A 22,362-nucleotide genomic window follows, 5' to 3' on the forward strand; every position below is an offset into this window, starting at 1 on the left:
TGTCCCATGCCTCGCTGTGAGGCACAGCCAGCTGCTATTGGGTACACCGCAGCGTCACGGTCCTGTGACCGTGGACCCCCACCGAGCCCTTCGCCTGCTCCCGGTGCCTTGGCTGCCTCCCCGAGGGAAGTCCCACACACGTCCCTGGGCTACCGGGCTTGTGGGAGGGATAGTGGGAGGGGGAAGGGTCCCTGAGTGTTGCTGCAAGGATGGAACATCGCCTCACCCAGTCACTCTTCTGGTTCCATCCAGGAGATATCCTATGCGAGGGGATCTGAGAGCCCAGACTGCTTCTGCCAGATGTGCTCCCAGGCACTGCATGGGGATGCATCTCACTCCCTGTCTAACACCAGTGATTAGCCCAAAGCTTTTCACAGTCTCCACCGGCAGGGAATTCCACAAGTGAACGCAGCACAAGCACCCTCCCGCCCTCCACGGGGTCAGGATATAGACTGGTGCTTAGAGTACTGGAGGGGGGACCCTACTCCAGGGGCGGTCCTCCTTGCAAACATACAACACGGGAGCAGGAGGGGAACTGAGTGGGCCCAAGCTACACAACTGTGGGGTCATCTGGGCTCAGGGGTGGAGGGCATGCGGTGTGGGGACAGTGGACGGCTTGCCTGACTGACCCATCCTTTCTTCTCTTCCCTGCAGCGGGACCCAGCACCAGACCCTCCACTGCGGCAACAGCGGCACTCCCAGCAGGCCAATCCCAAAGGCACAGGTTCCGCCAGAGGGACCAGCTGCTTTGCCGGCACGTCAATGCCGTGGAGGCAATCCAGGCCTCCATCGCGGAGCGGGTGCAGGGGGACCTGCAGTGGCAGCAGGACGGCTGGGCTGCCTTCCTGGATGAATGCCGAGGGATGCGCACCACAATGGACACGTGACGGCACATATTGTGCATGCGATTCACTATGGCATGGGCGGAGCCCAGGCCCCCGCCATCCCTCCCGTAGCACAGCTCATGCCCCCTCCCATCTCAGCTCCTGCCCCGTTCCTGCCCCTCCTCCTATCCCAGCTCCTGCCCCTGTTCCTGCACCTGCCCCTGCCCCTGGCCACCTCCGCGTGCAGCCTGCCCCGACGCGGTCTGCCCAGCGTGGGCAGGCTGGCCTCCGGAGGAGCGCTCGCAGGGGCTGCCCGTCCCAGTAACTGCCCCCCCTTCCTGTCCCAGTTGAAGGTCTCCCCCCCACTTCCTGTCCCAGTTGAAGGTCTCCCTACCCCTTGTAAATAAACAGTTCTCTATTTTGCTGTTCATTCCTGTGTTGGGTATTGTGTAACTCTAGGTAGTGTACGAAATGATGTGAGATGCCAAGTAGCCACTTAAATTTAACATGGTGGCAAACTGTGGAGAACGAAATCTGTACTCTATCACTGGGGGGGGGGGGGGCCTTCGTAAGTGGTCAGTGGTTTGTGGCGCAGAAATAAATGCTGACACTTTTCAGTAAAATGTAAGCCACAAACTATATTTACATAGATAACAAACTAGCAAGAACGGTTACAAGATGCACACAACAGATAATTAAACATAGTCTAGGTGCAGGGAGGACGATTGTGGTGTTGCTGGCCACCTCAATCCTTTGGTCCTTCCGGGCCTCAGGAGAGGAACAGCCAGGAGATCCCTCGACGGAAGATGACTGGAATCAGGTACGCTGACTTCAGCCTTCCGCACGAACCCTCGTGGCTGTTCTTTGGGACAGGCGATGGTGGCCTAAACCCTAGCCTAAGCTAAAAAGAAAAACCCTAACTAAGCCTGACGCACCTGACGAACAGACTCGATGACGGCCGACATGCTTTGACCCGACGCTTTACAATTGGGGGGGAACTAAGGGGAGGGGGTGAGGAAGGGTAGGGAACGGGCAGGAGTAGTCTGGGGAGACCCACGCGACCCTACTACGGGGCTTGGGCAAACATGTCCACCAGGGCCTCTCTGATGTGCACCACATCCTGGTGCGCCTGGCGGACGACAGCTGTGTCGGGCTGTTCCAAGGTCTGTGCCTCGGCTGCCCCACTGCACTCCACAATGTTGTGGAGCACGCAGCACGCAGCCAGGACCTCCGTTGCATTCTGTTCACCCATCTCGAGATGGGTGAGCAAGCAACGGAAGCGGGCCTTTAAACGTCCAAAGGCCAGCTCCACTGGGTTTCGGGCCCGGTTGAGGCGGTCGTTGAACCGGGCCCAGTTCTGGTCCGGCTGCCCCGTGTAGGGCCGCATTAGCCAGGGCATCAGGGGGTAGGCCGCGTCCCCGACGACGCAGATGGGCATAGGCACATCCCCGACAGTCAAGTCCCGCCGGGGGAAGTAGGTGCCCGCCTCCAACCTGCAATACAGTCCAGAGTTCCGGAGGATGCGGGCGTCGTGTGCCCGGCCAGACCAGCCCCCGTAAATGTCCACGAAGCAGCCCCGGTGGTCCACTAGGGCCTGCAGAACGATGGAGCAGTACCCCTTTTGGTTCATGAAATGGGCCGCTCGATGCTCCGGGGCCTGGATGGGGATGTGGGTAGCGTCCAGGGCTCCCCCGCAGTTGGGGAACCCGAGGACAGCAAAGCCGGCCATGGTATCATCCACGTCGCGCAGGCGGATGATTCGCGGGAGCAGGACGTCGTTGATGGCGTGGACGACCTGCAGAAGGGTGCAGAGAAACACAAGGGAACACATCACATATGGCAGGGGTGAGTGTGCCCCCCCACCGGGCCTGTCCAAGGGAGGGGCAGCCCAAACCCCTGGGCAACCCAGCCGGGAGTCTTGGCTGTCCCTGGGCCTGGAGTGCAGCACCCTCCCCCCATCCCACTCCCCCTGGGACTTACCTCCACGACGATCACTCCGACGGTTGATCTTCCCATCCCAAACTGCTGGGCCACCGAGCGGTAGCTGTCAGGTGTGGCCAGCTTCCAGAGTGCAATGGCGACCCTCTTCTTAATGGGGATGGGTGCCCGCAGCCGGGTGGTGGCTCTCTGCAGTGCGGGGGTGAGCCAGGTGCACAGCTGCAGGAAGGTCCGCTTTCTCATTCGGAAATTCCTGATCCACTAGTGGTCGTCCCATCGTCTGAGGTTCCCAGATATTTACCTGCTCTTTCCTTAATAGCTGACAAAAATATATCCTCTCTCCAGTCAGATAGGTGTGCGCTGTCCTTCCTGAATAGTTCAATGTGATATGTCCAGCTAGAACCAATCTCCCTTGTTTACATATACATTCAGCCATCTCTCTTTTTTTATACCTTCTGGACTTATCAGACTGTAGAGGTTTCATGGCTCCCTGCCATACCATCATCTGCAACATTTCAGACCAAATAATCACCCATAAGAGCAAATCCTTGGTCTGCCCTTAAACCCTCTTAGCTCGGATAATCACGTCAATCTCTCACACGTTTCTAAATCATTTTCATTGAGGTCATCCAAGGAGTGGACCACCCACTGGGAACCAGACTCCCAGGCCACTGTCCAGGGCAGCATTATGGTGAGCTTTTCCTATGCTGAGCATAATACTGTACAACCCATTGATATTGCTGGACAGAAATAAAAATGTGGCTGCCCAAATCTCCCAAGTTCTGGCCCTAAAAATTATTTTGATTTCTTACTGACTTTCTTGTCCTGTCCCAGCTTACTTTCTGTCAGGCTTTCCTTGTGCAGCAATGAAAATATGTCAACATGACAAAAACAGAACATGTACGGTTTAGAATTACACAGAAAGTGCACTCCCATGGGATCTGGTACTCACAATTATCCCCAACTTACTGCCACAGAACTCACAATATTTGAGGCTCCCCAAAAATCCTCTGGGCAATGATCTCTTCCCATGTATTTACATTCCATGGTGGGAGGTGACTAGTAGTTTGGTCACCTACAGCCCCCTCACAGTAATTATTCTTACCCCATTGCTTGAGGGATGAATTTTCTGGTTATCTCCAGCATTCCAAAACTGAGCCCATGCTAGCTGACAGTTACTCTACCTGTCAACCTCTCCAACCAGGACCCTTCCCCCGGCTTGCACCATCCTATCCTTTTCCAGCCCACGGCTGCCCATTAGGTGCAACTCCATGATCTCCCCAATCATCTTTGCCTTGAATCCTTCTGGCCCTCACTCACTGCTTGCTGCTAACATGACTCATTCATTCCTTCAGAGTCTGTATCTGTTTCTCATCTCATATGCTTCCTCTTCACTCCTAAAGAGAGACCATTTCCCCACTCTGGCAGTGCATGTTCTGCATCACCCTATAATATCTGAATTACCGTTGAAACAATTGGTTACTCACTTGAAGAGGCTTTACACCGACTGGAGAGTCATGAATGGGACAGGATGGGACAGGATGAACCGCCTCTCTCCTGATGCTCCAGTGCTAAATCACAGGGGACACTGTCCTAACCCAATATCATACTGACCAAGTCACCTATTATGTCAGGGAGGCGCCTGTTTACAAGCCAAAATCTCCCTATTTACCGTGTCTTGTAGCATTCCCTTATATTTGAATTCTGTTGAAGGAACTTCTGTTACTTAGTTGAAGAGAGGAGTCCCCACCTGGGTTTTTACCATTCTCTCATCACCCATCCTCGCACATAGTCAGTACCTTAATCCTGTATCCTTCTTAATGATTATGAGGGAGGTATTCCCCTCACAGGACATACTGAATTTGGAAATGCAGTGTTTCCTCCAACCACATATTAGGAGAGGGAATTCTCCTGCCTTCCTCCTGATCTCATCACACTACTGCAGTGAACCAATGCAGACATCTGGAGCTGTCGGCTGCTCAGAAGTAGAGATGCTGATGCCATTGCAAGCCTCTGGGCTGCTGCTGCTTCTGGCACTTTCACGAGCACTTCAAATAAAGAAATATAGTTGGATACTAGTAAGTTTCTGAAAACTATTCCAATTATATTGAGGCCTCCACTTCCAAACTGAATTTCCCTAAATCAGAAGAAGGGTGCTTTTATTCCAGTATCTCTACAAATACACATTAATTATACTGGAGAAGCTATTCTGGTTGTTTATCAAGTGCAGAAAAGCTAGTTATCATAATGACAATCTGTGGACTCTTCTATTTCACTTTTTCCAATGTAGACTGGAAACTACTTATTCTTGAACTGCAGCTTTTTCAGAAATCTGTAAATGTGATGTATGCCAGTTGAACCTGATCTATATATATATTCCAGGAAAGTCAGCTTAAGGTATGCAACTCCAGCTATGTAAAATGCGTAGCTGGAATAGTTGTACTTGAAGCCGAGTCTTGACAGCGTCCGCACTGTGGGATGTAGATGAGAGCAAATGCTCCTACCAGCTTCCCTTACCCTTCGCAAAATGAGAAGTATTGGACGCTGGTGGGAACACAACCACTAACATCCCCTCTGCATATCCAAATTTTTGGGATATCTCTCAACCATTTTTTGATTCAGTGCTGACAAAGCCAGTAATAATTTTAACAAAACTGGCATCTAAGTAGTCCATAATTAGTAAACTGGAGCTGACGCACATTACAACAGACAAAACACAGAAACATAGCTTCACTCAGATAGACCTTATAAATTAACTAATCTGTATTCCTTCACTAAAGCCAATCTTCATTTCTTAGAGGAGTAGGCAGAATGTTAGCTGTGTGTGTGTGTGAGTGTGAGTGTGTGTGTAACAGCATTATTTCAATATACCTCCCCAGTACTTGTATGTTTATTCTGTTTGACGCAGCATGCTCTAGTGATCTGAGCATATGGCTTCCTTGCTTTGAGCCCTCAATTCTACTTCTTGGTCTGTAAATGGCTTAGTCTAAGATCTATCTATGGCTCAGACCTGTGCTCCATCTGTAAAATTCACTAATCCATCTCACGGAAGTGTTGCATGAATTAAAAAGTTAATGCATGTAAAGAGCATTGGAGATTTGGGTCTTAATCTAAGACTCATTGAAGTCAACATTATTTTTTCCATTATCTTTACTAGGCATTGACTCAGGCTTTTAAAGTGCTGAAAAAAGATTATTATTATGGCTGTCTAACTGCATACCAGCTTATTTTACCAAGATCTCTCTTCTAATCTATTGTGTTTGTGATTAGTTCAGTAGCAAGAGCTGAAACATCCTAGCTGAGTCTACACTGGCATGATTTTGCACAAATACTTTTAACTGAAAAGTTTTTCCATTAAAAGTATTTGCACAAGAGAGCGTCTACACAGGCATGTGCTTTTGCGCAAAAGCATCCATGCCAGTGTAGACGCTCTCTTGAGCAAGAAAGCTCCAATGGCCATTTTAGCCATCAGGCTTTCTTGCACAAGAAATTAATGTTGCCTGTCTACACTGGCCTCTTGTGCAAGAATACTTGCGCAAGAGGGCTTATCCCTGAGTGGGAGCATCAGAGTATTTTCACAAGAAGCACTGATTTTGTACATTAGAACGTCAGTGTTCTTGTGCAAATACTCGCAGCCAGTGTAGATAGGCGGCAAGATTTTGTGCAAAAGCAGCTGCTTTTGTGCAAAATCTTGCCAATGTAGACACTGCCCCTATGTATAGTAACCAAATAACAGAGGAACATGCTCAGTATATAACACATTGCCTTGAATAATTTGATTCCCTAATGTACTTGGAGTTTGCACAATTAAGTACTACAGAACTTTCTCTATTTATATTAATTTATTGTTTAAACTAAATAGAGTGTAGTTATTTTGTATTCAGTTAGGTTTAATACAATTGTTGTCATTTACTTCAACAGACATACTTGATTAAAGTTACACTCATGCTTAAGCACCTTCCTGAAGTGATGCCAACACTGAGAGCTGGAGAACAGAAAGGACAAACTGGTGAAGGTTCTAGACAGAAGCTCATGATGAAACAGAGAGAGAGAGAGAGAGAATAATTTTAAGGATAATGTTTTTGTGCCTTTATGCCATTGTCACATAATTTGTGCCATATGATCCTGCTTCTGTTTCCTGATTGAATGAGCCCGCAAGCAATTCTGACACTAATACTTGTGTAAGCAAAGGTCAACATTGCCATTAGAAATACTTACATCCACAACTAGGGAAAGTGCCATCTGCAAATGTTTGAACTAGAAAATTTGATCACTTTACTGTTCTTGGAAAGTGAAAACAAAATTGGTGCAGACACATCTGAAATAATTTAAGTTGAGTGAATATTGGCAGACATGTTTATATTATTTATCCATCTCCAATACATTTAATAAATGTCTTGATAGATTTGCATAATTGTATATTATTCATAATTAGTCCTCTGCAGCATACCTAGCATTCTGTATTTTTTATTTTAACTTCTTTCAATTAAAACTGTATATACATGCATGCACACACTCATATATATGATAATAGGAAACACTTATCCCTGGTGTTAGGTTTTGGCATTTATGAAAGAAGTCTCTCCAAAATACATAGGATAATAGCACTGGGTAATAATTTCTTTAAAAACTCTCATTTTATAGATTATGTTACTTGAAAAGGGTCATTGAGCTTACAACTCTTTGTTTCTGACTTGAGTATGATAGATATATATAGGGCAATGTGATTTAAAAAAAAACTTCTGAGATTTATAGCAGCTGAAGAGATTTGGTCTTTTTCAGTTTTCTTACCCAATAACAAAGACCATTATGAATAGTAGGAAGTCTAAAGAACATAAGAACATAAAAAATGGCCATACTGGGACAGACCAAAGGTCTAGCCCAGTATCCAGTCCTCTGAGAGTGGTCAATGGCAGATACCCCAGAGGGAATGAACAGAACAGGTAATCATGAAGTGATCCCTCTTATGTCACTCATTCCCAGCTTCTGACAAACAGAGGCTAGGAACACCATTCCCACCCATCCTGGCTAATTGCCACTGATGGACCTCTTTTCTATGACTTTATCTAGTTTTTTACAGGATCCAGTTAAAGTCCTGTTTTTTACAACATCCTCTGGCAAGGAGTTCCACAGATTGACTGTGTGTTGCATGAAGAAATACGTCTTTTTGTTTGTTTTAAACCTTCTACCATTAATTTCAGTTGGTGACTCCTAGTTCTTGACCAACATCAGGCCAATTTGATTGGTGACTTCCCACTAAGAACAGACAGGCCTCTCACCAGAGCTGAACCAAAACCCAGAAGGGTATACTGTAACAGAATCTAAGATATGGGAAATGGACCCAAGGATGAAAAGGATCCCAAAGGGAGCAGGATGTGTTTTGTTCATATGGGGGAAAAAACCCAGTACTGCTATATTCTCTCTGTAATGCCTCAAGGGAAATGACACAAGAGAAAACATGGGGTCTCTGTGATCTTCAGTCAAATTCTATCTATATTTAGAGGAGGAGAATAAAGGCAAGACAAGATTTTAGTGATCAACATATGACTTAGGCTGTGCTATAGGAAGGGCTTTGGGATGTTCAACCACTGGGAAACATTCATGGGAAGAGGACATTTCTTATGGGATGGACTCCACCTGAGTAGGGAGGGAAATACGCTTATCACATGAAGAAAGGCACAACTGATTAAAAGAAGTTTAAACTATGACCTTGAGGAAAACTCTTGGAAGATTCTAATGTAATCTCCATGACTGATTCCAATATTGACCAGGAGGAAAATCAAGAGAGAATTTAGCAATAGAGACAGGAACTGCGATGGACATTAAGAGGAGAGATACTGCCAATACGAATGAAGCTAACAGTTGTTAGGCAATACTGGCAATAGATTGACTATACCAAATAGGTGAGGAATCTGGGAAAAGTCAAGCAAAAACAACTAAGTTGTTTGTACACCAACATAGGGAGCCTGTGTGACAAACATAGAGAGCCTGTGGGATGTTAAAATTGGGGTATGTCTACACTACCCTGCTAGTTCGAACTAGCGGGGTAATGTAGGCATACCGCACTTGCAAATGAAGCCCAGGATTTGAATTTCCCGGGCTTCATTTGCATAAGCCGGGCGCTGCCATTTTTAAATCCCGGCTAGTTCGAACCCCGTGCCGCGCGGCTACACGCGGCACGGAGTAGCTAGTTTGGATTAGGCTTCCTAATCTGAACTAGCTGTACTCCTCATTCCACGAAGAGTACAGCTAGTTCAGATTAGGAAGCCTAATCCGAACTAGCTACTCCGTGCCGCGTGTAGCCGCGCGGCACGGGGTTCGGACTAGCCGGGATTTAAAAATGGCGGCGCCCGGCTTATGCAAATGAAGCCCGGGAAATTCAAATCCCGGGCTTCATTTGCAAGTGCGGTATGCCTACATTACCCCGCTAGTTCGAACTAGCGGGGTAGTGTAGACATACCCTCAGATATTATAGAGATAACAGAAATAAGGGGCAATAGTTGTCATGACTGGAGGGCTGGTACTGTTCAGAAAAGAAAGGAATAATTGAAAAGTGGCAGTTATGTAGCCCTGCACATTACTGATGAGGTTAGAATGTGAAGAAATTAGAAATGATGAAATAGATAAAGGAGTCAAGCTACCTGAAGCTCCCCTGAAATAGTGCTTGGGACATGCTACAGATCTCCTGGATCTGATACAGAGAGAGACCTAGTTAATAATTTTAATGTAATAAATGCTAGTGGGAATTTTTTTATTATTAGACACTAACTTCACAGCATACATTGGAGAGCTACTGCCACTAATAATAGTAGGGCACATATCTTCCTGGACATGACAGCTGACAGATTTCTTCACCAACATTTACCGAATCTACAAGAGGTGATGCCATTTTAGACTGTACTGGTGAGTAGTGAGAATCTCATAGAAGAGCTAGGTGTCGGAGAGAAACTTGGTTCCAGTGATCATGAACTAATTCACTTTAAATTAAATGGAAGGATAACCAAAAATAGATCTGCAGCTAGGATCCTTGATTTCCAAAAGGGCAAACTTTAAAAAGATAAGAGAGCTAGTAAGGGAAGAGGACTAGATTAAGGATCTCAAGAATATGAGTATAGAGGGGACTTGAAATTACTTCAGCTAAAAGTTGCACAAGCTATCTGAAGCCCGCATCACAAGCAAGAGGAAAAAAATATAGTGAAGGTGTGCAGACTATGCATCTCAGACAGGTTATTAACAGAAAGCAGAAAGCCTGCAAGGAATGGAAAATGGGATGGATCAGCAGGAAAGGCTACCTTTTTGTGGCCAGAAAGTATAGAGGAAAAGTGAGAACTGCTAAAATTCAAGCAGAGTTGTAATGTGCACAAGAAAGTAAAACCAAGAGTAAAAGGTTCTATAGCCATATAAATAAATACATTTAAAAAAAACAAGGAAAGAAGAAGTGGGACTACTAAACACTACGGGTGGGCTGGAGATTAAAGATAATCTAGTCAAGGTACAACACCCAAGCAAATACTTTGCCTAAATTTTTAATAAGGGCTTAGAGTTAGTGGCAGAATAGCTAATGGAAATCTGGCACTGGAAATTACTACATCTGAGGTGGAAGACAAACTAAAGCATCTTAATGGGATTAAATCAGGGGAGCCAGATAATTTTCATCCAAGAATATTAAAGGAACTGACACATGAAATTACAGGCCTAATAGCAAGGATTGCCAATAAATCTGTAAACTTGGGGGTTGTACCATGTGACTGGAGAATTGCTAATATAGTTCCTATTTTTAAGCAAGGGGGAAAAGTGATCCAGAAAACTCTAGGCCTTTTAGTTTGACCTCAGCTGTATGCAAGGTCTTGGAACAAATTTTGAAAGGGAAAGTAGTTAACAACATAAAGATAAATGTAATTGAGATAAAATACAACATGGTTTCACAAAAGGTAGATCGTGTCAAACCGACCTGCTCTTTTTCTTTTGAGAAATAACTGATTTTTTTTGAACAAAAGAAATTGAGTAGATCTAATCTGCCTGGATTTCTGTAAAGTATTTGATATAGTTTCACTGGAAAATTATTAGTAAAAATTGGAGATGATGAGGATTAGTGGAAAAATTGAAAGATGAAGAAGGTCCTGGTTAAACAGGAAGTTACAAGGGGTTGTACTTAAAAGTGAACTGTTAGGCTGGAGGGAAGTTTCAAGTGAAATTCCTTGATTGTTGAGTCTTGCTGAAATTCTCAGGGGAAAACTGAGCAGCATATTTGGAATCAGCTGATCTGTGTTTGTTTTAAATGTAGCGATGAGTAATTTTGTAAATTTCCCCCTGGGTCAGATTGGCAGAGATTCTGGGTATTTTGTCTTCCTTTGTACCCTGGGATTTGGGTCACTTGCAGGGTTATACTAGAGCGAAATGTGGATTCTCTGTAACTTTTAAGTCTTTAAATCATGATTTGAGGATGTCAGTAATTCAACTAGAGGTTAGAAGTCTATTACAGGAGTGGGTAAGTAGGGTTCTGTGGTCTGCAATGTGCAGGTGGTCAGATTAAATGATAATGATGGTCCCTTCAGGACTTAAAGTCTATGAAAACATTTAAGCATTGATCTTAATTCAATGGACTAATTTATAAAATTGCTCATCATTACATGTATATAACAAACATAGTCAGATTAACTGATTCCCCATTGCTCTGCATCTTATATAGTCAGAAGACCTATGTAGATCAGACTGGCAGCATTCTATAGTAATTGTGCACTAATAAAAATAACGACACAATACATACGATAATAGCTGAAGTTCATTCTTTTCAGTTTACAAGTATGAGCTAAGCATACACACAAGGTAACATTGCCCTTTCCACTTTTGCCATTGAAAAGGCTCTACAATGCTGCCTTTTTAAAAGTAGATTTTTTTGCATATTATTCCACATGTAAATGAATTTTCATATGGTGCTGCTATTTTGCCAGATCTGTACAATAAAACAGATTATCCTAAGTGACTCCAGCATAGCTACACTGGTTCAATGAGGGAACCTACCCTTTGTTTAGACTCCACTAGAATTACATTGACCACAACACATACGTTTAGTCTGAAGGCAGTATACTTGCTAACAAGAAACACACTTGACCCATTCCATGGTACAAAGTTGCATTTTTTCCTTTATATTGTCAATGTACAAATATAAACAGACTTTAAAGCATTTTTGGGGGAAATCATTGGATATGGCTGATGGGCCCTCTGTTCTTTACTAACAAGGAAGAGCTCTTATATTAATATATTCAGAAAATACTGTACACAAAGCATATGACTTTGGTTAGCATCTTTTTCATATTAACACAATGAAGGCATGATAAATATTCATTTTTTTCTTCCCTACTGGCACCAGAATGTAAATAAAGCTAATTATGACCTTCTAAATACAATTATTAATCAGTTTTATAGCAACATGCTATTTGTGCCCAGATGTACGCAAACGTTCAGGTTCCCGTCCCAGATGGATTTCATTAAGTTAAAACAATCACAAGCTGAACAAAGGTATGATCAGCACTGTGTTATCAATTCTTTCTCTCTCCCTCGAACACACACACACACACGCCATCTAGATTCTGGACCAAACCAACCCAAACAAGAAAATATACCGTAAGACAAATCCAGTATACCTTCTCCCTACCCTATATGCCCATGGAATTTGCAGACCTCGGAAGGATCCGATTTCATCAGGATGGGAGACTTAAGTCTTCATGATGCCTACTGACCTTCCTCCGTATCAGTCTCAGAAGGGCTTTGATAGACTCAGGGTACTATGAACTTGCATTCTAGACCCTAGTTTCAGAATCTTCTTTGGTTGAGGGGAGTTTGGTAGTTTAGCGCACACAAGAATGATTAATTTAGGTAACGAATCTCCACAACACCTGCGAGAACTACCCTGGAAAGCCTACATCCTCTGATTCCATCCCTTTGATCTTAATCCACCGCCATCTCACCTGGGTGGATCTGAAGCTACATCTAGGCTGGAAGGTTTTATATCCAGAAAGGCAAAGGAAACAACTTGATTTACTGTGCACAGTGAATTCCTCGAAAGCTCTCTTTTGACCCCAAAATTAGAATATATGGAGTTATGAGTAATTAGGTACTTTCCCTTCCTCTAAAGAGAATCTCTAAACTGAGCTAAGTAAAATAGGCTCAAGCACTGTGCAGTAATCCTAACCCCAAAAAGAAGTGTTGGGATGCACTTCTAGAACTATCATTCATCTATACTATTACAAAAGGAGAGGTGTCCATCACGCTATCTGTCACAGAGAACATTTGAGAAGACTTGCAAAGTGAGAAGTGATGAGTGCATCCAGGGCCCCTCCCCTGGGGCTGCCATTGGTGGGGGCTCGAGTGGGGCTCAGCACCTCCCCAGCAAGTGGCCAGCAGGTGCAGCAGGAGCTTGTGGCAGTGGTACCATGCAGACCTGTGCCTGCTGGAGTGGGCGGCTAGCACACTGTTCCTGCACCCCAGGGGTGCTCTGTCTGGCAGGTGGGGATGGCAGAGGTAGCAGAGCATGGTGGGGGCAGAGTCTTGTGGTCAACTGAGCAGTTGCTGCCATGGCACAATGATTTCTCTGAGTGGCACATCAGGCCTGGGGACAGAGAGACGCAGGAGATGCTGCAAGTGATGGGGCTGGCGGCTAGTCCCTGCCCGCTGCACTACACCGACCCCTCCCTCAGCCCCCTGGGTCTTCCCTCACCCTCCCCTCTCCTGTGCCTTCCCCCTCGTGCAACCTGCTCACCCACCCTACCCCGCCGCCACATTCTCCTGTCTCTGCCACCTCTCAGCACTCCAGCCGTGAGCTGGGGATTGGCTAACTGATGATAATGGAAGAATCAGAATGTCTTTCTGGCTCCTAAAATAAAAGAATGGTGCTCTTGAGTGTTCTGATATGACTCAAGTTCTGGGCTTAATGGATGAAATTAAATTCAGATTACAGAGCAACAACAGTCACTCAATCGTTAAGGCTGAAATTAATTTTCTATTACAGTTGAAGAGCTGGTGGCAGCAGAGTCTGGTGGGACTGGAGCTCTCTGGGATGCCCCAATTGCTGCTAGGGAGTGCCTACGAGGAACCCCCACTGTAGCAGGTCTGGCTGGGGAGACTCAGCCAGAAACCACCTCTGGCATCAGGGCATCCCGGAGAGCTGGGCCCCACCTGGGGAACCCCTGGTGGCAGCGAGGGCCAATGACAGCCCCATCACTTGCAGCATCTCCTGCGTCTCTCTGTCCCCAGGCCTGATGTGTCACTCAGAGAAATCATTGTGCCATGGCAGCAACTGCTCAATTGACCACAAGACTCTGCCCCCGCCATGATCTGCTACCTCTGCTATCCCCACCTGCCGGACAGAGCACCCCTGGGGTGCAGGAACAGTGTGCGAGCTGCCCACTCCAGTAGGCAATGGAACCCGGGGTGACTGGAGAGACCCTGCCCCAGGGAGTCCCACAGCCCAGACAGGAGCTAGGTGTGCCATGTGGCCAGCAGAGAAGCATTGACATCCCTTGGTCTGGCAAACTCTCTGGTTCGGGACTTTTGTGGTCTTGAGGGTGCAGGGCAGTAGTCAATAAACATGTAACTTAAGAACTGAGAAACTTAACCTATGAGAAACCCATAATTCCTATATGAGGATGCTAACATGCTGCTCTGCATAGTACATCCGCAGTAAACTCCCTTTTTTAGATATTTGAGTGAGTGACCTTCTCTTCCTCATTGTGCTAGTTCCCTCCTCAGAGTTAAGACATTTATGAAACCTTTCTGTATACCTATACAATTTTAAAAGAATTATACAGGATGGACCTCCCTGGTCCAGCACCCTCAGGACCTGAGCTGTCCTGGACCTGGGAGTTTATTCAACCAGGGGAGATCAGTACTCCCTTGCTGCCTATCCTGTTCCCAGGATCCTCTCCTTGGGGCTCTCTGCTGTGTCATTGCCCTCCCCAACACTGGCCCAGCATGGCTACCCACCCTGCTGCCTGTCCACTGCCTCATGGTCTCCTGGTGGGGACTGCTTGGCTGCTGCCGCAGAGTATTCTCTGGGGTTCCTGGCTGGGGCCATCTAGCTGCTGCTGGCCCTATTGCTGTAGGGGGTTCATCAGTTGGGGCATCTGGCAGCCCCACCCTGCTGCTAGAGCCACCCTGCTGCAACTGGGGATTCTGGCTGATGTTTCTGCCAGTCCCTCTTCAACTAGGAGGTTCCCCAACAGAGGCTGCCCAGTCACTCTGGCCATGCTGCCACCGGGGGTTTGCCAGGTTTCCTGGCTGGGGCCACCAGACCACCAACAGCTCCACTGCAACCAGGGGTTTCCCAGTGGGGGTCAGGACTCCCCAGTCACCTGGCCACTCTAATGCTGGGGATTCCTTGGCTGGGGTTGGAGTTCCCCAGATGCTGCATGGCCCACCAGTTACTCCTACCCAGCCCCTCCATTGCTCCTGCCTCTGGGGCTTTTTGGTCCTGCTGGCCTCTGCTGGACCAGAGAGTCCTGGATTTGGGAAGTTCAACCTATATCACTATAACACAGCCTATCCACAGACCTTAAAATCCTTTACAAATGCTAATTCTCACAGTATATCTGTTGACATGAGTGAGACACGATGTGGTTAGCACTTGACTTATCCAAGATCATACAAATCAGTTGCTGAATCAGGAATAAAACTAATAGGCCTCAGATATGGGTGTAAAATTGAACTGCCTTAAAATTAATCCTAAATTTCATTTGTGCAGCCTCGTTGTGCCTCAGTTGGGGTATGTCTACACTACCCTCCTAGTTCGAACTAGCGGGGTAATGTAGGCATACCGCACTTGCAAATGAAGCCCGTGATTTGAATTTCCCGGGTTTCATTTGCATAAACTGGGCGCCGCCATTTTTAAATCCCTGCTCGTTCGAACCCCGTGCCGCGCGGCTACACGCGGCACGAACTAGGTAGTTCGGACTAGGAGTCCTAGTCCGAACTACCGTTACTCCTCGTGGAATGAGGAGTAACGGTAGTTCAGACTAGGAAGCCTAGTCCGAACTACCTAGATCGTGCCACGTGTAGCCGCACGGCACGGGGTTCGAACGAGCAGGGATTTAAAAATGGCGGCGCCCAGTTTATGCAAATGAAGCCCGGGAAATTCAAATCCCGGGCTTCATTTGCAAGTGCGGTATGCCTACATTACCCCGCTAGTTCGAACAAGCGGGGTAGTGTAGACATACCCTTGTAGCTGTGCAAGTCCATTGTCCTGCACAGCATCGCACAGATCTGTCAATGGACTAAATTTTGTCCTACAGGTGCAACTTTGTTAGCTCTTCTTTTTAAATTAAAAAAAAAGGAATAGACACTATTTAATGATCTTATGTCTGTTTTGACTCTGAAGTGCTAATGGAATTATTTTTAATTAAACTGAGAAGATCTGACTCTTAATATTCCCAGGGAGCAGATCTGTTATGTAAGACAGCATTGTTTTGACATAGTTCCTTTTCAGAGGGCAGCCACTCTCTGCAGCTACAGGTCCATAGAGAACACGGTAATGGTCCAACATAGTGGAGAAGGTATTGTGGATGCCACAGACGTGATTTTGCAGACATTTCTGTAGAGATAAGAAGCGCTAATGCATATCGGTTTTAGTCGGCAGAAGAGAATGTCTCTCTTGATTTGCTACTAATAAGAATAACAGTCATGCTCTTTTAATAACATTCGCTCTCAAGTAAAGAAACTTGTTTGTCAACATGTTACACAATGGAATTACATATGTGGCAGCTAACGATGCAGAAAAAGGAAAATACTTTAAATAATAAAGAATTCCCATATACTTTTACCGGTATGTATTTTCCATATCCACCCTGTTTGGATACAAATAACTCAATGCTCAATACTGTTTGATATTTGTGCTTGCTCATACAGTACATATAGTAGGTTCTGCCATGGGCAAGTTTCAGTAGACCGGGGTCCAGTCTTGCCTTGAGTTACAAGAGTGCAGTTTCTCAGCGATGGAAGTTGCCACCATGGAAATGAATGTAGAACTGGGTCCAATGAACAGCCATAGGATCTGGGGTCTTCATGGAGTAGCTAAGATAGCTCAGAACACAGTCAACAACGGTAACTGCAAATTGATCCACACATACAAATGAAGCTTTAGGCTGGGAGTTTCAAAGACACCTAAAGGAGCAAGGTGGTGAACACTTTACTTCATTATGGCAAGCTAAAATCAGGTACTTTAGAATAGTAATGTCTACAGCATCAGAGATTTGCTTAAGTTATTAGAATTTTGAAGATCACTGTACAAATATGGAAAAATAGAGTTCTTATGAAGCCTAACATGAAATAATCCATTATTACTAAAGATAAACATAATTTATTTGCTCTCACTCTTGCAGCAGGAGGCCTTCAAAGCTCCTTACTCTTCCAATAACTATAAGTGAATAGATGGCTACTTTGGCAAAAGGTTATTTGAATTTGCTTAGCTTCAAGGAATTAATTTTGTCTCAAAAGTTTTGTAAGAAAACAATTTTCTAAACTATGAAGTGCTAAAATCATTTACAATTCAGTTGCTAGAAAGAGAAGACTAAGATCTCGTTGCCAAATTTTTATGCACAAGATGTTTTTGCACAAGAGGAGAAATGAGCTAAAGGTTAGAAAAACATATTTTCCATCTTACAAATCCAACAAAGCTTTTTTGTTTTAATTTTAATTCAACAGTAAAATAATGTACCAGATGTAAGTGGAACACCGCTGTCATAAAAAACAATTTACTTGTTTGTAGATTTTAGTATTCCGAAGAGTATAAAGTTCATTACCTTTGATAAATCACAGCTACCCAGGAATTCATAACTCATTTTTGGGATTTATCATGCCAGAAAAATATATCACTTTGGAAATTCACAATATGAATTCAGGTGTGAACTTCACAGTGAAAGATAAATACCAAGACGTAATGCATATGGATTAGAGATGATCCATCTAAAAACCTCAAATATGAACCTCTTAAACTTAGGAGAATCTGAGATCCAGATGTCAATATCAGTTTTGTAGTTGTCTCACATTGTTTTAACATTACTGAATCAAAATCCTGGTTCCAACCAGCCAATTGTCTATCAACTGACTACCTCTAGCAGTATCTGGGAGTTGGCATTGTGAATTGTGGTCAATAAAAGGGAAAAAAAGGCATAGTAGAAGGAAAAAATACCACAAAACAGCCTTTTACTTTCTTACTCTTCAGATCTTTTTTTCCTGCTGGCACAGCAGATATTCTCACTTCAAAGTATGAATACAATTATGGAGGGTGAATCGAATGTGCACACTCTTCTTTACAAAAATATATGGCTGCTGCACTGGAAGAAACTGTCTCTACTTCTCCATTTTTCACATCATGTGAGTGTCAAAGAAATTTGGCTCTAGAAAGTGCTGTTCTGGCAGTTTGCAAGAGAAAAACACCAGCTCTACATGGGATGAATTTCAATCGAGCTTTTTGAGTAAGCAGTTTAGAGCTGTTTCCCCTGAAACACCTCACGGATCCTCTAGGTGGCTGGAACCAGGACTACAGCAGCAATGGCAGAGAAGCTCAGGACTCGGTGTCCCAGATTGCCAAGGATCCAGGGCATAGACAGAAATGACTAACAATGCCATAAGGATGAGCAGTAGGCAAGAGCAAATGGGACAAATGCCCATTTTTACAGAAAAAAAATGGTCATCCAGGACATGGCTTAAAAAGTGGAATGTCTCACCAAAAAAAGGCAGATGGTCAGCCAAGTAAAGTATCACACTAATTACTTAAAAGGAAAACATGAGTCACTTGCTGAGGCGTGGTTGTTCACACATGGAGGGGATGACCATATTCAAGCCTACTTTATAAACTTATATCCCACTTACAGAAATATTTGTGGGTTACTTACTTCCCAGTTCTGATGAGTTTTAAACAAGAATTTCTAACCTGAAAGTACAAACCTCAGTATCCATATTTTGTTTGGGTTTGTTAGGTTTAGGTTTTGAAATGTCTTTGGTTTAATGATTTTTTTTCTCTCACTTTTGGTTTACTTTGGTAATACAACACATCTATTTTAAGCTCCTGCGTCATGACTATCCGTTACCCAAGTACCATTAACTAAAAATTCACTGACATCTAAGCACCAACAATTCTTTACTTTTCAGGAAGAACAGCATTGCGCAAGAGGGTTTTTCTTGTGCAAGAAGGGGCAGTGTAGATGCTCCTTCTTGTGCAAGAGCCTTTTCTGAAAAAAATGGTGGCTCATTTGGTATGCAAATGAGGCTCAGCAATATTCCACACGTAGCCTCATTTGCATATTACTCGCACAAGAAGCCGTGAGTGTAGACATAACCATATAGTATATGTTCATAGAATCATAGAATCGTAGGGCTGGAAGAGACCTCAGGAGGTCACAGAGTCCATCCCCCTTCCCAAAACAGGACCAACCCCAACTAAACCATCACAGCCATGGCTTTATCAAGCCGGGACTTAAAAACCTCAACCACCTCCCTAGGTAACCCATTCCAGTACTTTACCACCTCCTAGTGAAATAGTTTTTCCTAACATCCAACCTAGACTCCCCCCACACTGTAACTTGAGACCGTTGCTCCTTGTTCTGCCATCTGTCACTACTGAGAACAGCCCCTCTCCATCTTCTTGGGAACCTCCCTTCAGAAAGTTAAAGGCTGCTATCAAATCCCACCTCACCCTTCTCTTCTGCAGACTAAATAAGCCCAAATCCCTCAGCTTTTCCTTGTAGGTCATGTGCTCCAGCCCACTAATCATTTTCATTGGCCTCCACTGGACCCTCTCCAATGCGTCCACATCCTTTCTATAGTCAGGGGCCCAGAACTGAATGCAATATTCCAGATGTGCCCTCACCATTGCCGAATAAATGGGAATAATAACTTCTCTAGATCTGCTGGCAATGCTCCTCCTTATGCACCTTAATATGACATTAGCCTTCTTAGCTATAAGGGCACACTGTTGACTCATTTCCAGCTTCTCACCCACTGTAATCCCCAGGTCCTTTTCTGCTGAACTGCTACGTAGCCAGTCAGTCCCGAACCTGTAACAATGCTTGGGATTCTTCCATTCCAATGTTGAACCTCATCAGATTTCTTTTGGCCCAATCCTCCAATTTGTCTAGGTTACTCTGTACCTTATCCTTACCTTCCTACCTCTTCCCCTAGCTTTATGTCATTCACAAACTTGCTGATGGTGCAATCCATCCCCTCATTCAGGTCATTAATATATATGTTGAACAAAACCAGCTTAGAACTGATTCTTAGGGCACTCTGCTTGAAACCGACTGCCAACCTGACATCAAGCCATTGATCACTTGGGCCCAACAATCTAGCCAGATTTCTATCCACCTAGTTAAATGTTCTAGTTAAATGATTGGCTACACCGAACCCATAGGATCAGTAAAGCCAGCACTAGGCCCAACAATTCGACTTATGGTATGAAACTCAATCTATGTAGAATACACAGCTGGAGTTGGTTTATCTTAAGCCTAGGTTAGTGGCATCTCAACAGTGAAAAGCTTATGGGAGCAAATGTTCCCATCGGCTTCCCTTACTCCTTGCAAAAGAAAGGAGTACTGTCTGCTGACAGGGGAGCCCTCTGAGTTTGATTTAGCAAGTCTTAACTAGACTCGCTAAATCAAACCCTGGAAGATCGATTACAGCAGCGACAATCCTCCATGTAGTGAAGACAAGGCTTTAGTATAGTAGCAGTAGCTATTTTCACTCTTATTCTCAGAAAAAGGAGTTGAGTTTTGATTATGTTTTCAATTCTGAGGCACATTAGTTCTCAAATTTTTTCCATTTGATACTCGTTTGCAGCCTCCATCTCTCTTCTTTCCTCCATAACTCCTACTGTCTCTTCTGATCTGTTCATTCCCCATCAAATAAATTCTAAGGGGCCCACTACTTTACTTCCACTCTAAATTTGTTCTGTTATTAAATGAAGTTCACTATCTTCAGCAATGATTTCATGGGGATGGATGGGGGTGAGGGAATGTTCATGAAAGAAAAAAGATGATATATTTGCTAAATTATTTGCAAAATGAAACACATCTCTCTTGCTCTTATTCAGAATATTTTTATACCATCCTTTTCCTCCTCCTCTTCCTCTTTTTCTTCTTCATCATTCATTTTCTGCAAACACAAAAGCTAACCTTGTAGTCTAAGCTACTTGACAGCAGCTCTTTAATCAAATAAGCAATTAGAGATTTTCTCTGCAAGCTAAAAGTGTTAATCAGAATTAAGACTAATTTGATGGATCAGTTTAGCCTGATACTATCCAGTATGCAGTCTCAAATGGAATAAATTCTGTTTCATTGCTATATTCAGAAACACCATCTTTTAAAATGAGGTCTTGTGGACCCTTGAAGTATCTCTATCAGTATTAAAATATACATCAGTTAAGTTTCTTTTGTCTTCCATAGTTTTTCTTATATTTCTATTTTATTGTGGTATTAGTGCCTATATCCAGACACCTTCCCTCCCACCCACCTTCCCTATTTTATCCTGTAACCAAGATTCTTAGCCTTATTGGACTTTCAAAACTCCCTAATTAGTGGCTATTTTCTGCTGCATCAAGCTTTCTATTAGAGGGTCACATAACTATGAGCAATGTGACATACTATTTACCTGATACTTACTTTGCAATTATTAATGAACACTTCAAATGTTGTATAGCAGATACACAAGATGTCATGCAGCAATGGTGAGAAGAGACACGGTGGAAGAATAATGTATTAAGAGTGGAGTATGAATGCTTGGTGGTACCATGGCTGTGGTTCCTTCTCATCTTCCCTTTCCCTGTGCGACACTAAAGAGTTGTAGTGGCACAGTCTCCACATTTCCTTTAGCAGAGGGCTGTGATTCTGCTAGATCCTTATGCAGGGCATACAAAGAGTAGGCTCTCCTCTGAGGCGGAATCTGGCTGTCAGTGATATTAGTCACCAAGATCATATTATGCTTGTACTTCCTTCAGGAAGGGAGAAACCCAGGACATTGACTTTGACAATATGGCTTGGGTTCTAGCTATCTGTGACCTTGAGCACACTTGCAGTGGCATAAAAGATAAGCAGTGCACAGCTACCTCTCTGCTACTTCCCCTTTGTCAGCCTTTCCCTTCTGCCAGAGCCTTTCTTTGTCATACTTAAGGGCTCCAGTAGTGGGGAGGCAGCAGGACCCTACTTTGCTAAAAATAGCCATGTAGACATGGGAAGCATAGCTTGTGCAAGCAGAGAGCCATGTTGTGTATATACACTAGATCAGTGGTCTCCAACCTTTAGAGGCTCCCAGGCGCCCGGGGGCGGGGCCATGCATCCTAGGGCACACCAGGTGCAGGGATGCCCTTGCACCCGGCGCCGGCATGTGCCCCAGGGCCGGGGCCGCCCGAGCGCCTTGTGCCATGAGCCCGGGGCCGGCGCTGCCGCCCGAGCCGTGTGCCTGGGGCCAGCACTGGTGCCGCATGCCCGCATGTGCCCCGGGGTTGGGGCTGCCTGAGTGCCGCACACCAAGCGCCGGTACATGTCACGCGCCTGGGGCCGGTGCCTCCAGTGCGCCGCGCGCCGGGGGTGGGGCCAGCCCAGGTTGTTGGCGGGCG

At 44.9% G+C, this 22,362-nt stretch overlaps 1 long non-coding RNA gene across 1 annotated transcript in view; it reads left to right on the forward strand.

Annotated features, from left to right (window-relative positions):
* LOC142829974 (uncharacterized) overlaps positions 1-1,776 on the forward strand; it is a 106,546-nt gene extending 104,770 nt beyond the window's left edge. The window contains exon 3 of the long non-coding RNA XR_012904954.2: positions 655-1,776. This is a non-coding gene — a long non-coding RNA (uncharacterized LOC142829974). The remainder of the gene's footprint in view (positions 1-654) is intronic.
* Positions 1,777-22,362: the final 20,586 nt, after the last annotated feature.

The sequence above is a fragment of the Pelodiscus sinensis genome, chromosome 1 (genome assembly GCF_052426305.1).
Source record: "Pelodiscus sinensis isolate ZL-2025 chromosome 1, ASM5242630v1, whole genome shotgun sequence".
Lineage (NCBI taxonomy): Eukaryota > Metazoa > Chordata > Testudines > Trionychidae > Pelodiscus > Pelodiscus sinensis.